General features: G+C 37.2%; 2 long non-coding RNA genes across 3 annotated transcripts; one reads left to right on the top strand and one right to left on the bottom strand.

Moving 5' to 3' along the window:
* Positions 1-4231: 4231 nt before the first annotated feature.
* Positions 4232-6650, bottom strand: LOC125186263. The gene is made up of 3 exons (XR_007170395.1): positions 6506-6650; positions 5179-5244; positions 4232-4672 (listed from the first exon to the last, which is right to left on the bottom strand). It is a non-coding gene; the product is annotated as an uncharacterized LOC125186263 (long non-coding RNA).
* On the top strand, positions 5737-7334 carry LOC125186264. 2 transcript variants are annotated; one of them, XR_007170397.1, is made up of 3 exons: positions 5737-6043; positions 6138-6257; positions 7142-7334. It is a non-coding gene; the product is annotated as an uncharacterized LOC125186264 (long non-coding RNA). The 2 variants fall into 2 exon arrangements; XR_007170396.1 differs by having other exon boundaries at positions 6132-6257.
* Positions 7335-13857: the final 6523 nt, after the last annotated feature.

Below are 13857 nucleotides of genomic sequence, written 5' to 3'. Positions count from 1 at the left end.
TGCCTCCTTTCTTTCCTCTCCTATCCTTTATTATCTATAATAAAAACAAAAGAATGAGTGAAATTCTTTTTTATAGATAATAAATTTACAACCTAGAAAATATCTTTTTAACAGACGTATGGATGAAAAATGGGAGGTGATAATGACCAACACCACGAGCCCCTGCACTTTTTGTAAAGAAAGGAGGAGCCACAAGTCAAAATCATGGTCCCTTTCCCTTTGACGAAAATTGGTCCTGCTTTTTCTCCCACTTTTTTTTTTTTATGTATTTCTCTTGTAATAATTTATATGTTCAAATTTTGATCGATAAGCTCAAGAAAATGATCGATAGCTTTGTCCTCTTATGTGGTCTTCTCTATCCATACTCTAATTCAAGATTGTGATAGAGAAGATAAATTGTGGATGGAATTAATATGAACTATACATAATATGAAGCATGGTTGTAGTCTTGTACATACGACTGACATTTTCGACATGACATGAAAATTCGACACGAACATGCACGAAATTAATAGGTCTGGATCAAACCTTATTGGATTTGGGTCCTTATTGGATCGATCTAATGAGGGTGTCTCCGGTGGCGCCCCTCCCACTAGGACCTCCACTAGCCCTTCCCACAAAAACTGTCTGTCACGTCAGCACTAGCCCTTCCCATTCCACTGCCACATCACTAGCCCTTCCCACTGCACTAGCCCTTCCCACTAGGACTTCCACTAGCCCTTCCCGCAATTAAATTAATTCACAATTAAAATTAAAATTTATAGAATTAAAATTAAAATTTAAACTTCCACAAGAGTTTTTTTTTTAAAAAATAAAAATTAATGCGGACGTCCGACCTTCGCCACAGCGACGAACGTCCGGTCGGACGTCGGGCTGAGGGGCGAGCCCATGGGATGGGCACTCGGGACGGGTATGGGCGCCCTTCCCGTTCACAGTGGCGGACGTCCGGTCGGACATCGGCGACGTCCGCCATTGGAGACACCCTAAGAACCAATGATTTTAGGTAGGGTTCAGATAACCCATTAAGAATCATATTATTATTTTATTATTTAAAGACACACTTTAATCTTATTATTTATGTTTAAATCGTTAAAAAGTTTTAATCATATCAAATTTTATTGTGTAATATCATGTTTGGTTCGTCATCGTGTTGTGTCAACTCAAATTATATAGTATCGTTAACGGCAAGACTGGAAATTTCCGATGACATGAACAAGCACGAAGTTAATGAGTTTGAGTCCTTATCGGACGACCTAATAAGAACCTGATAACGATCCAACCTACATAGCAACACAATAATCTTAATTTCTTGATTTGTTAGCCCTAGTTGTAGAGACTCTTGTGATATTTGACAACACAATAATCTTAATTAATCTGCTTGTTGATTATAGCATGTTATATTTTTGTGGTCCATTCCTCTTTGTTTCACCTTTAGTTTCTACATAGCAAAAAGCAATGAACATGCACGTGTGCTCCATGTGATCGCTCACACAAGTCATCTTTTAGACCCCCAAATGGATTGATATTATGGAAGAAGAAATTATGCTTTTAGGTGTGCATGACCATCAATATTTTAATTAGATAATGCATTTGCATAGACACCAAGTTTAATAGGTATACGTTGCAATTGTTTAACACCTCAATTATTGGAGTATAATAGGTTGCAAGAGGTATCACTACTCACATGACGCAGTTTCCTATATAATTCGTTTACTACTATTAGGATCCTGTATTTTTAATGATGATTAAAGTTAATTGCTTTGTAATCATTGGTGTTCTAGCTAGAGAGGTTACTAATATAATAATTAGTAAGTTAGAGCATATAACTGCATAACACGTAGAATTGGGACAATTAATCTTATCACTCAGGTGGATCTAAATCATTATGATGAGCTTAGATCATCTAGTCCATAGTTGATGTCTCAAAGACATTTCATATTTGGAAACTTTGAAATATTTACTACCATTCATTTGTTATCAAATTTATATTTAATTAATAGTTCAAAATATCAAAATTTAGGAGTTGGTAATTGTCAATTGATGTAAATCATGTAATCTACGGTTTAGATATTTCAAAAAATCTTTGAACTAAATTAGTGATCATCCTAGTAACTTGAGCCATAGATGAACATTAAACATGGAATAAGTAAATAAGTTAATGAAAGCAACGTCCAAGAATTCACTTGTTTTATTTTATCATTCTTCCAAGTTGAATCTTGTTTACTCCTTTTCTTTAGTTTTAAATCATAAAATCATTTAATTCAGATTCTAAATAGTACTATAAAGTATAAAATAGTCCAATCATAGTACTTAAGCCCCGTTTGATAGCTATATTTCATTATGAATATTATTTATTACGACTTTACTTATTGTTTGATCTACAAAATAAATTAACCACGAGCCCGTATTATTTTTTCAGCCCGGAGAGGCCCGCACTGTTTTCTATGTTTTGATAGTATAATTGAACCAACCAAGGAGGTGGCTTTATGTATCTGCAATAAAAATCCAAGGAAGATAATTTAGTTTAATCTAATTACCCTTAATTAATTAGGTAAATTAGTCTTCTCTCCGCAAGCAAAATCACCTTCTCTTTCAAGCAAAATCTGACGCAGTCCTCCATATTAATTTTCATAGGAAGCAAGTGAAGATGAGTAGTTTTGCAGATCACTATGAATAATTCTTTATTCAATTTGTCAATATGTAGGAGAAAAAATTTCCTAGTCTAGATATACCAAGGTGGAATGATGATGTGGTATGTCCCATCTATAATATATTGACAAATGAAAATATACATAGCTCCATTTCCAGTTGGAAATTACACCTCCACACATGCTAATTGTCAAAATTTTTAATATAGAAATTATGAATATCCCATATATAATATATGTATTCTTATTAATACCGACTACATATTTATTTTAATTATTAATCTAAATGTTCTTTTATACTACATCATGCCATAATTATTTATTTATCTAAATGTTCTTTTATATCATTACATAATTATGTATAATCGAAACTTAAATTTAGTCTTCTTAATCAAGTAAAATTATATATTGATCATCTTATTATTATTAACTACCTTTACATTTTAACATGGCATATAACTAAAAATACTTAAGCTATAAAATAGTGATTAATATATACCAAAAAAAAAAAAAAAAAACTTAAGCTATATGGCAATATTTATTCTGTTCAATGCTATCAATTAAAGAAAAAATATTCCCGTGAAACGTGATTACACTCTATTACGTGTGTTCACATATATATACATTAAAAATATATATTACGTATATAATGAAATAGTTCCATAGTTTACAACTGCAGTAATTATTTTTTCAGTTGATGGAAAGATAATTGGAGATTTAAGTCGTATCGTTTTATGCATAGTATTATATATGGAATCCTCATAATTTCCATACTAAAAATTTTGACAATTAGCATGTGTGGAGGTGTAATTTCCAGCTAATAGTGCAGTTATGTATATTTCCATTTGTAAAAATATTATAGATGGGACACACCACATCATCATTCCACCTTGGTATGTCTAGATTAGGGAATTTTTTCTCCAATGCATGGATACTTTGTATTGCACATAAAAATTACCTTTCCAAGACATAAGTTTGTTGAGTTACAGTGTATTTTGTTAAAGTTTGATTGTGTTGTTAATCTTGGCGGTAGGTGCAAAATTCGGTTTTTTTATGGGTTAATAATTTGGTAATTAATGATTTTTTATTGGGATAAACAAGAAATTAAATTATTTGCATAATTAATCTAATACTAAGAAATGATATTTAGCCTAAACAATATTGCATCAATAGTCTTGCGGGCTTACTCTACTTTGAGCTAAAAAGCCTGAGATTTTGGGCCAAAATGTCAGCCCATTTCATTATATTTACTTAGTCAATATATTAAAAATATGACTAAACTATTGAAAATATTATTAAGACTTTAAATTTTTTTTATTTACTTGTGTTCAATAAAATATATTCAATAAAGTTATCATTTAATTATTGCCGTATTTAAATTAATGTCAATTGTAGAATGATTTAGATTTTTATTTATTTTTATCATTAATGGACTTAACTTTTATATAGCTTGATGGCCCAAATGCCACTAGGTTGAGCTTATAAAAGATTAGCTCAATTGATTTTCGCCTGGGCTCGTAAAATTACATATCCCAATATAGAGAAAAGCATAAGCTAGATAGTAGTATCATAAAATGAGAAAATTGAACAAAATATAAGGGTTCTATTGTACCAAATTTACAGTGAACCTCTTTAGAGAATCTTTCTATAGGCAACTTAGCACTCTGTTACGCCCGCATTTTACTAAGGATAATAAAATATGGTTAACTGTGACCGGGGATGGGAATTAAAAAGAGGGGATAGAAATTGGGGAAAATAAACATGGGTAGATCATATAATCAAGGATTATTTGAAAAGAATATACTTTGAATAGACTAGCTCGATCATAACGACTCGAGTTAGTGATTCATACAACACAACTTTATCAAACATCAGAGTCACGTAGAAGTGAATTGCTTCAATGCACAGCGGAAATGACTGAAACACGGTTCCATGTATGAAGACATGAACCTCCGAGAGTACTGCATAAGAATAAGAATAAGCCCCACTTTGAATCAGCACCCTCCACTTCATCACAGCTCAACCTGCACATTTAGAAATACATGCAGGGCTGAGTACAAAAAGTACTCAGTGAACACATTGCCGAAAGATACACATATACATTTATAAAAATATTGTTAAGCCATCGTTAGAGTAATCCTTGAGGGTTTTCCTTTAAAAGACCCAAGCTTACTAAATTCATTTACTTAAAAAGTTCGTCTGATCAGACTTCATTCCTTTTGTAATTTGCCATATCTGAACATTCCTTCTTGTGTCGGGAAAGTGGCCACTTTCCACGGACATCGGACCGGCCAACCCTCTCGATGACACACAGTCCACGTGTACACTAGTCCGAGTAGGGACTCTCCCCTTGCTGGGACCCGAATTCGATTCTTACTTTGATTGGCATAGCACATTCGGTATAACCAACACAGATAGGCATCATTACATAAAACCAAAACAATTTATGGCAAGACAATATCATTTGCATGGATAAATATTATCTCAAAATATTTCATACTTTCATTTGTATATAAATACGAAAGTTCACCTTGTATGCTTCCAAACTCCGTAAAATAATACTAACTCACTTGGAGTTACGTTCCTCGCGATGGACCTTGTCCAATAAAAGATAATCATGATTTAACTTCAAGAATTAAATAAAAGCATATGATATGCACCTAGGATATGCATTCTATCTTCTTGTTCTTTCCAACGTTATTCCTTTCACTTAATTAAATGGAGAGATCACTTAACTAAATAAAATCAAGACTTTACTTTAACCAACTTACGCAATCATACATATTTAAATTAATTCAAGGGAGTATAAGCCCAAGAAATTAATTTAATCCAAGCTAAATCTTAACTAAATCAAGTATAGTCTAATAACTTAACTAACCCAAGAAGAAACTAATTCATAAACATGGACTCATATATCATTTTTATTCTGGCCCAAGCACTTAATCAATTTAACTATCTTGGCCCAAAGAATTAAATTAAGAGGTCTAACTTATTTAATTTAAAGAGGCCCAATCTTGAAATAAAACTTAAAGCCCAAAATAATTAAAATAAGAGCCCAAGACTTCAAATAAGAAAATCCTACTCTCATTCTCTCCTCTCACTCCCTGCGCCCTGCGCCTCCTCTCTCTCCCAACGTCTCTCTCTCTCTACTCCCTCGGTTCTGCCGGACTGTAGCCGCCGGAGATGGCCAGCCACGCCTCCGGCGGAGTCGCCGACAACCTCTCCTCTCCTTCTTCTCCCTTGCTGCCCCTTTCTCGGTCAGCCGCTGCCCATCTTACGCTCGGCCTTCATCCGGCGACGAGCTGGTCCCACCAGCCGCCGCCTGCCACCGCCGCCGCCGCCGCTGCATACACGGCGGTCTCACCGCCGTCGCCACCCACCGTCGATCGAGAGAGGTAAGGTTCTCACATCCCTTTTTATTTAATTTTTTCTTACTAAAGATTTTATTTTGAAAACACAAAACTTAGTATCTGATTTCGAAAGTTGTAGAACCGGATAGATCGTGAAAAGAAGATCGAAAAGAAATCAATTTTGTCGTCGCTCGCCGGAAAGTCGCCGGACAGCCGCCGGAGCGTCGTCGACGTCGCCGGGCAGAATCTTCGGCTTGAGGTGAGGCTCCTATTTCTCTAATTACTTTGTCGATTCTATGACTTTGCATATATGGTATGTAAATTAAGCTCAACTTAGAATAAAAATGGTTTTTCACACTTTGAAAGAAAGAGTTGAAAGATTGATTAGGAAGCATGCTTCGTTGTGATTCTATGTTCTATATGATTTCTTGCTAAAATGACATGCTTGATGAAATCATGCTTGAAAAGAATTGAAAAGATTTAAAGGGAGTTTTGAGAAAATCCTACCTCAAAAGAATGATAAAGATTGTTTGATTTGTGCTCCAACTTGAAAATACTCCTCCCCTTGCTTGCTTGAAAACTTATTCGTAGAAGAAATTTTGAGTGTATAAAATCTTAGTGGAAAGCTTGTGTGTTTGAATTTGATAGATGAAAACCATTCATGTTTTATACTACAAGAAAATAAGGATCATCGTCCCATTGTAAAACACGTCTCGATCATGGTTTAACACGTACCTCTTTGCATGTAGTAACTCTCTTCGTTCAAAACACGTAGGTAGCAAATCCCTTGTTGATCAACACGTAGGTGATGAGTCTTTACTATGTAATTCATTTCGCTATACATTTGCATATCTTCCGTGGCACGTTCGTCTACATCGTGAAGGATGTTTTTGGCCCATTCTATTGAAATCTTAATGTGCATGAATAGTCTTTAACTATTCATCACCATTCCTTACTATTTACACTATGCATGAAGAGATACACTAATAATTACATGTATATACATATATATCCTTTCGTATGTATTGGTGCCACTTTCAAATGAATAGTCATCTTTGTCTTTGATCATCATTCATAGTGACTAGATTGGATAAAAATGAAACCATCCTTTTTACCGTAACCTTATTTCCTTTACTTGTGTAGGATCATGATTTGAAGAAAAAGGATGGCATCTAAAGAGTGTAGCTTTGGTTCTCCGAGAAGCCATTATTCTTCTTTGTATAAATATAGAAACATGTAGTATTTTTCTCACTTGTATAGAAGAGACTCTATTATGTATAAATAGACATTCAATATATACTTCTACTATAATTGTATATGGACAATTATTTCATAATTTCTTCTATGTTCTTGCATTACTTCTCTATCCTTAAATTGTACGCCCAATTTCTATTCAGGATCCTCATTGTTTGTGGATCTTGATGTTGATTGGACTATTTAACATCACATATATACCAAGAAAATAGTCTAATAAACAAATACTATATGGGATTAGCATTCATTGAGATTTTCACGTGCACAAAGAACTATATAAAGATTATAAGCTGGAGATGAAAAATTGCTTCAATAGCACATAAATAGAAAATTCAACTAAGTGCATCCGCAATGGTCGGCTAGCGACCGGCTAGTCGATTCTTCGCGCTGGCCGGTCGGCTAGTCGAACCATTGTAGGCGGCGAGCGGTATACCGGCCAGCCGATCGGCGTGGGCTGACCGATTGGTGGGTGCTGACCGATGCGCTAGTTGATCGGCTAGCCGCCATTGTGGCGGCCCGATCGGCCAGCGCCGATTTTTGTATTTTTTTTTTACAAACCTATATAAACGCGATTTTCGTTTCATTTTCATTTGCACCACTTATTTTAACGAATTTTTCTCTCTCTAACTTTCTGTACAAGAGCATCATCGCGCGATGAATAACGCGGGTGGTAGCGGTGGTGGTAGTGGTGGGGATGCTTGAGGAGTACGAACGGAGGATGAACGAGGCTATGAATGCCTACATGAACCGCGAGATGGAGCGGTACATGCGTAGGGTGGAACAGCAGGCGATACCTCGCCCTCCACGAGTTGTCCACCGCCGAGCAGTGATTGATCGGGATCACGTAGCCGCACATCAACGGCCGTACGACGACTACTTTTCAGAGAACCCGCGGTTTCCCGCCAACATGTTCCGGCGGCGTTTTAGAATGCGCGGGGAGTTGTTTATGCGCATCGTTGGGGCATTAGAGCGTCAATATCTGTGTTTCCGCTTCAGGCACGATGCGGCCGTGGCACACCGGCCACACCCCTATTCAAAAGTGCACAGCGGCAATCGAACAGTTGGCCTACTGCGAGGCGCGGCAGACATGTGGGATGAGTACCTCCACATCGGTGAGTCGACAGCCCTGAAATGTCTGAAGGAGTTCTGTGGGGGCGTGATAAGCGTTTTCGGTGAGCAGTACCTTCGAAGCCCTACTCCCGAAGATTGTCGGAATTTGATGCAGATGCACGGGGAGAAGCATGGGTTCCCCTGGATGTTAGGCAGCATAAACTGTACGCATTGGGAGTGCAAGAACTGTCCGACTGCCTGGAAGGGGGCCTACACGACCGGCTACAAGTCAAAGAATCTCACGATAATCCTCGAGGCCGTAGCTGATTACCGGCTGTGGATCCGGCATGCGTATTTTGGGGTAGCCGGGTCGAACAACGACCTCAACGTCCCTGAACTCGTCTCCCCTCTTCAACGAGAAGTGCCGGGCGTCGGTCCAGCCGTCTCATTTGTGGCCAACGGCAACCGGCATGATATGGGCTACTACTTGGCGGATGGGATATATCCTCGGTGGCCGGTCTTTGTGAAGACGATCAAACAAACAAGTGATGAAAAGAAGGCCTACTTTGCGGAACGACAGGAAGTCGGCGCGCAAGGACGTGGAGCGCGCATTTGGTGTGCTGCGGTCTCGATGGGCGGCAATTAAGGGTCCAACGCGTTTGTGGGATGTCGGATGCGTTTCCCCGAGATAATGTACGCCTGCATTATCCCGCACAACATGATCGTCGAAGACGAAGGCGTACAAGCGACTAGTTGGGTCAATGACGATGAAGCCGGTCCAAGCCACGGAACGGCCACCCCTAGTGTACGACGTGGGGTACCTCTCGATGAAGCCGGCCGCCTCAAGGAATTTGCCAACATGCGCCAAGTGGATGCTCATATTCAACTCCAAAAGGATATAATTGAAGAGTTGTGGGCACGGAGGATTGCACGACGATAGTTTTTTTTTCTTTATTATGTACCTTCTTAAATGTAATTTTTTTTATCTATGTACCTTTTTTTAATGCAATTAATGAATTTTCCCGTATATGTGTCGTAAATTTAATTGCGTAATTTAATCGTAATTTTATTTCCGTAAATGTAGTATATTTTGAATTATTTTTATTGCGGCTGGCCTATGGCTGACCTAAATCTGATGTGGCAGGTGGATTTTTTAGTGTTACTGACGTGGTAGGGGAGAGAATGACTGGCCTATTGCTGGCCTAAGCACCATTGCGGATGCTCTAAATCTGACGTAAAAATAGCGTTTTAACCGTATCTCCCTACACGTAGGTGTGTTCGATAATATTTGAACTAATCTACACATGACATCTATCTCCTATTCGATGGATATCAATACTCATATTTAGAGCACATGATTGGATATCAATACTCATATTTAGAGCACATGAATATCATTTTGTTTGAATTAAAAAAACATGCAACTTGATTTGTCCCCTTGACTAATTCCTTTCAATCTGATTATTATATTGATCGAAAGAGATGTAAGATTTTGGCTATTTCTATTATATTCTTTTTTAAACGGCGATTGAAGTTAAAACAGCAATTTTCTCCATTCCCTTACCACATTGATAATATATTACTCTGTGAGTACATCAGTCAATAATTCAAATCGTATTCAAGGTATCTATATATGTATTTTGTAGAAATTGTATATGGATAAAATGATTGCGACTTAACCATTATTGGCGAGAAATTGGTCCACACGCTAATTTAATTATAGGATGTTTATGAATTAATGGAGCAAAAATGATAGTATCACATGTGGGGTACTGGGGTCCTATTCTAATGCTTATAGCACCCTAATCCAAAATTAATACTAAATTTCAACCCTTGAATTTTAAAATGAGTGGATGAAATTAAAGTTCACAAATCTCAATAAATAGTAGACAAAATATTAACAAAAAAGTAATATCGTCATTATGTTATCATATGATAATTTTCGTAGGTGTTTTTTTATATCAACATTGTGTATTACAAATATCAACAATATGACATTAGAATATCAACACAAGGACAAGAAAATATCAACACATTTTTATTGAGATTGGACATGCATAATATTGAGATTTTGCCTACAATATATTGAGATTTTTTGTTGCATTTTTGATAAAAACTGCTTATCGACATATACGAAAATTAAAATATAATTTATTAAATTTCATCACCCGAACATCGTCGGAACATATGCAATTGAGATCTCGTTGGAATCCTTATTAAATTATCTTTAATTTGATATATTTTTTTGCGAAAAAATAATTTAAATTGAGAGAGTTACATAAATTTAAAGATTTGAGATGATTTTGAGGAGAGAGAAAGTAGTTAGTTATAATTACTATATATAGGATTTCACATTAATACCCTTTTAATTTAATTAATAATTATTTAAATTTAAAATATATTACACTTAGCATTATATCAATCACAAAATCTTTTAATCTAATAATTAAAAATTAGTCTCAATTTTGGATAGTTAATTAGTTAGCAATTTATCACCTCTCATATGGAGGATAAGTTATCCATGATAAATTATCAAACAAATTATGAAATATGAATAAATCATTATCTGTCCCATATTTTTAAAAATTTGAGAAAAATAAATCATGAAAGATAAAGTTTTCTCAATTATCTTACTCTGGTTAATTTCCACTAGTTATAAAAGTCACGATTCTTTTTCCTTGATATACGTAAATTATTTGCTAATACAATTTTTATTTTTAAATTTATTTCGATTGCAATAATTAATGTTCAAATCATGAAGATGCTCAGGGATCAACATGGTCACTTTATTCGGGCAAGATTAGTATTTTTGGGGCATATTAATAGTTTTACCGTTGAATTGTGGGAATATTGATGGGAATGAGAAAGTGTGCGAGCATTAGTTTATAGAACGTGAGAGTCCAAAAAGGGTATTGAAGGGGTTTTAGGGCATGTTGATAGTTTTGCGTAAGAGAATGGAGCTGGAGAATGAGAGGTGATGGTGATGGTGATGGTGATGGTTAATGATAGCAGAAGAGTATTAGAGAGTTTTACCATTTGTTTGCTATGCAACCGAAAGGGAAGACTTAGAAGCAAGTTGAAAATTTGTATTGCTATTATTGTATATGAAGCTATCAATGAAAATAGATTATTGCGTTAAAATAATCCACTTTCTATTCTTGATGAAGATCAGTAATTATGAAGAATTGGAGAATAGTATGAGCTGAACTTAGGGAAATAATTAAAGAAAAGAAAATTACTCAACAAAGATTTAATTTTTTTTGTGGCGTATGAGCTCAAATATCCAACAACTAGGAGAAGGTAGGGAGCTAACGATGCGTTTTTGTGATAATGAAAAAGTAGAACATAAGTTTTTGTAATTTTTTCTATTTGGAGTGGTTAGTTGTTTCAGAGTTTTAAATAAATAGTTGAGATTACTTTTTCTTGATTATTTAAAGTTTGACATACTATAATAAAACATCCGTCACGTTTCATTACGATACGGGAGTTTGCAGCCGACATTAATGAAACGAGGGAGACTTTGCAAGGTCAACCATTTTTCCTCGTTGTAGAGCTCTGATTGGTCCTCTCATTCCGCTTTACTGCTTGGAAACACATTGTATATTTCTTTCATCAACTTTTAGTAGTACCATTTGCCACTAATTTTATTTTGGTTTGTGTTATAATGAATATTACATTCTATTAATATATTCTACCCATATTTTATAACTATAGCTAAAATAAAAAGAAAAATTAACTAATTTTTCTTTACATTTCTTATCTTACATTTAATAACTGACTAAGAGATTATAATCGTAAAGTATGATACATTATGTCAATTAACAATTTGTACAGTATCAAAATTACTCCCTTCATACCATAATAGGAGTCACTCTTATTATGGACATGAGTTTTAAGAAATGGTAAATAATAGTGAGCTGAAAAAGTTAGGGCATCCACAATGGGGTGGGACGGACTAAGCCCCGCCCTATGCACCGCCACGTCAGCATTTTATCCTCCGCCTCTTCCACCTGTAATGGGGTGGATTATAGCCCGCCATAAGCATTTTACTTCTATTTTGTATTTATTATATAATTTATGCAACTATATCAAGCAAAATAAATAAATAAAAACAACACAATTAAGGCAAATCCTGCATTTACTTAATTAAAAAAAAAAGTTACAAAATAAGAAATTAAAAAAAACGTGCACTACATATAAAAAACCCCAGCTAGTCTAGAGTAGTCCCAACCTGCGGCTGAGGCCATCGATCATCCGCTGACGCCTTCGATTTGAGCCAGGTTGGTCGCCTGTATCAGGGCGTTGTGCGCGTCCAACAACGTCCTGTAGTCGGAGGAGACCACCAAATCTGTGTAGGCATGTGACACAGCCGAAGTCGCGCTCGGGGTCGGGCTTGGGGCCTGGTCAGGCAGCGCCGCAGCGGAGGAGGTCGCCTTGGCAGCCTTAATGTCAGGGGGACATCGGGACATCAGTGTGCCGGAACTCTCATCCTCGAACACCAGATTGTTGAGGTCCATTGGAGATGCGCCGCTTTCACTGCTTGTATAATCAGTGAAGGTGCGCTTCGACGCCCTCTTCTTCGCCGCTGTCGATTTGGGCAGCATACCTCCAACGAACTTCTGCTTCTCCTCAAGAGCGTCCATGACTGATAGTGCTTGAAATCGTCGTACAATGACGTGTACGACTGGATTGCTTTGTCGCGCACATCTGTGAGACTCTCACCGCTGGCCTGCTCCCTCTCGCACTTGTCGAACTCCCCCGCGAACAAATTGATCTGTTTCTTTATTTGGTTCCAGTGCTTGCGGAGCGGCTCCCATTGGCGCTTGTAGGCGGTCGGCGGCTTGGCCATGTTGTATTTTTCGGCAATGCGCTCCAAATACGCATTAACCTTCTGGTTGTTGGCGAACACCGGATCCTCGAAATTTCAATCCAACACCTCGTCAAGACGATGGATTCTTCCGGCTAGTAGTTCATCCTACCCGGGGCTTACTCTTCATTCACCGTCGTAATCGGCAATTTCTTTGCCTTGGGCCACCTCTTCTTGGTCGCAGAGCCCGAGGCGTCGGTGGAGGCGCGGCCGCGAGATTGGGCAGGTGTGCGAGTGGGAGAAGGCTCCATGTGGAATAGCCCATACGAGTCCGTGCTGATCGTACTGCGTGTTAGTGTCGAATGGCCGGTATTCATCGGGTTCTGTACCCGGCCATCGTGCACCACCGAACATTGGATTATTCGGACTTGGATAATCTCCGAGATTCATTTTTATTAAAACATAGAAAATGCAGTGTGAATTTGAGAGTGAGATGAGTGAAAAATGAAGTGAAAAGTGAGAGGTATATATAGGTTTTGAAAATTAAATTTAAAGCCGAAAACGCATTGCCATCGTCTGTCGCATCGTCCGCGATGCCACAGTGGCGGACGATTGATTGGGCGCGGACGATGGAGAAGCCATCGTCCGCGTAGCCACAGTGGCGGACGATGCATCGTCCGTCGCATCGTCCGCCCCATTGTGGATGGCCTTAGTGGAATATGAGACTCACTTTTTTATATTGATTTTA

Source organism: Salvia hispanica, chromosome 5 (genome assembly GCF_023119035.1).
Source record: "Salvia hispanica cultivar TCC Black 2014 chromosome 5, UniMelb_Shisp_WGS_1.0, whole genome shotgun sequence".
Taxonomy (NCBI): Eukaryota; Viridiplantae; Streptophyta; class Magnoliopsida; order Lamiales; family Lamiaceae; genus Salvia; species Salvia hispanica.
The sequence above is the reverse complement of the archived record's forward strand: the minus strand, read 5'-3'. Positions and strand labels throughout refer to the sequence as shown.